Source organism: Mastomys coucha, unplaced genomic scaffold (genome assembly GCF_008632895.1).
Source record: "Mastomys coucha isolate ucsf_1 unplaced genomic scaffold, UCSF_Mcou_1 pScaffold21, whole genome shotgun sequence".
Taxonomy (NCBI): domain Eukaryota; kingdom Metazoa; phylum Chordata; class Mammalia; order Rodentia; family Muridae; genus Mastomys; species Mastomys coucha.
In genome coordinates, this window is record NW_022196904.1 from 59,806,473 (window position 1) to 59,809,517 (window position 3,045).

Consider the following 3,045-nt stretch of genomic DNA (forward strand, 5'->3'; position numbering starts at 1 on the left):
GCGTGCGCCACCACCGCCCGGCCTAGAATTATTTTTTCTTCTCTATTTGTATTGAATTTTTCATGTCATTGACGGATTTCCTTAATATTGAAAAAGAAATAAGACCCATCACTATCTTTGTGAACCACTGTTAGGCATATTGTGTACCTGCTTGAAGAAAAGGTGCCCTCCTAACAGGATAAAGGCATTCTTTCCTTAAAAGAGCCCTGGGCTGAATGTATGTTCTTTATTGTGGATCATGGGTGACTTGTGAAAATAAACCTCATGTGAGTCATGGGCACTGCTCCTGTGGCTCTGCAGCTCTGGGTCTTCCTCAGTAGGGAGAGAGGGAAAGCTGATTTTTTTCATTATTGTTCGACATCCATAAAACTTTCTGAAATTTTCTATCCTTACTTTCAATTCCCCCAAATGCTTCTATGCAGTGCTGTCTAATAGACATTGATCGAATGTAAAAGATAAACTCACATTAGATATCTAACGCAGCCTTTTGGATCGAATGTAAAATGTAAATTCACATTAGCTATCTAATGCAGCTTTAGTCCTAGAAAATATCCCAACACTAGTTTTTCCACCCTGCCATTCCTCTGGAGCCTGGGGCATTTTTATAGCTTATTGAGTGAGGTAGATACAAGTCTGTGTGTTTGTCAAGTCAGTTTTGGAATCAAATTGTTCTGGAAATTGATTCCCTTACCAAGGCCACCAGAGGCACAATTCTTTGGAAAGAATCCCAGACTTGGCATTCGACCATTCCTCCTAACAAGCCAAAGATACCCTTTTCCTTAAGAAAGCCATTAACTAGGCATGCATTCCTGATTCTGGAGCATGTCTTATCAAGAGAACAGAGTGAATAGAGCCTTCATGCTTGAGAACACGAAGTTCCACTGTTTCTAAAGCATCTGCAGGGGACTATAATTTGCAAACCATGATCTCCCACATCCAGATTGATCCATGTCCTTCAGTACTGTGTAACTAGCCACAACATCGCAGCCTTAAAGTCATTAGCCCTCTATCGGATATGGGGTTAGTCAATATTTTTTTCCCATTCTGTAGGTTGACAATTTGTTCTATTAACTGTGTCTTTTGCCTTACAGAAGCCTTTCAGTTTTATGAGGGCCTATTTATTAATTTTGATCTTAGACACTGAGCCATTAGAGTTCTGAATGAAAATCACCCCATCCCCGTTCCCCCACCCTCGCCAATGAGTTTAAGGCTCTTTTTTACTTTCTCTTCTATTAGATTCAGTGTAACAGGTTTTATGTTGAGGTCCTAGATCTACTTGGACTTGAGCTTTGTGCAATGAGATAAGTATGGATCTATTTTCATTTTTCTACATACAAACCACCAGTTAGACCAGCACCATTTGTTGAAGATGCTTTCTTTTTCCATTTTATGTTTTTGGCTTCTTTACCAAAGATCAAGTGTCTGTAGTTGTGTAAGTTTACTTCAGGGTCTTTGATTCTATTCCATTGATTGACCTGTCTGTCTCTGGAACAATACCATGTGGTTTTTATCATTATTGCTCTGGAGTACAGCTTGATTCCCTCAGAAGTTCTTTTATTGTTAAGAATTGGTTTCTCTATTCTGGGTTTATTGTTTTTCCATATAAAGTTGGGAATTGTTCTTTCCATGTCTGTGAAGAACTGTGTTGGAATCTTGATGGAGATTGCCTTGAATCTGTAGATTGCTTTTGGTTGGATGGCCGTTTGGTGGGTTAATCCTACCAATCCATGAGCATGGGAAATCTTTTCATCTTCTGAGGTCTTCTTCAATTTCTTTCTTGAGAGACTTGAAGTTCTTGTCATACAGACTTTTCACTTGCTTGGTAAGAGTTACACCGAGATATTTTATACTATTTGTGGCTATTGTGAAGGGAGTTGTTTCCTTATCATTTGTATAAAGGAAGGCTACTGATTTATTGGAGTTAATTTTATATCCGGCCACTTTGCTGAAGTTGCTGGGGAAGTTCTCTGATAGAGTTTTTGGGGTCGCTTATATATACTATTATACCATCTGCAAATAGTGATGCCTTTATTTCTTATTTATCAATTTATATCTTCTTGATCTCTTTTTGTTTTCTTATTATTCTAGCTGGCACTTCAAGTATTATATTGGATAGATATGGGGAGAGTGGGTATCATTGTCTTGTCTCCAATTTTAGTGGGATTGCTTCAAGTATCTCTCCACTTAATTTGATATTGGCTGTTGGTTTGCTGTATATTCCTTTTAATGTGTTTAGGTATGGGTCTTGGATTTCTGATCTCTCCAATACTTTTCACATGAAAGGGTGTTGTATTTTGTCAACTGGTTTTTCAGCATCTAATGAGATGATCATGTGATTTCTTTCTTTGACTTTGTTAGTGGATTTTCTTAATGGATTTTCATATATTGAACCATCCCTGCATCTCTCGGGTGAAGCTTGCTTGATCATGGTGAATGATAGTTTTGCTGTGCTCTTAGATTCTGTTTTGTAGAATTATATTGAATATTTTAGCATCAATATTCATAATTGAGATTGGTTTGAAATACTCTTTCTTTCTTGGGTCTCTGTGTGGTTTAAGTATCAGGGTAACTCTGACTTCATAAAATGAATTAGGTAGGGTTCCTTCTGTTTTTATTGTTTGGAATAGTTTGAGGAGAGCTGGTATTAACTCTTCTTTGAAGGTCTAGTAGTATTCTGCACTAACGGTATCTGGCCCTGGGCTTTTTTGGGTTGGGTAGTTTTTAATGACTTTTATTTCCCTAGGGGATATGGGATTATTTAGATCATTAACCTGTTCTTAATTTAACTTTCGTACATGGTATCTGTCTAAAAATCATTCATTTCATGTATATTTTCCAGTTTTGTTGAATAAAGGCTTTTGTAGTAAGATCTGATTTTTTTTTTAATTTCCTCAGGTTCTGTTGTTATGTCTCCTTTTTCATTTCTGACTTGGTTAATTTGGAATCTATCTCTGTGTCCTTTAGTTAGTTTTATTGAGGGTTATCTATCTTGTTGATTTTTTCAAAGAACCAGCTTTTGGTTTTGTTGATTTTTTTTTTTTTTTT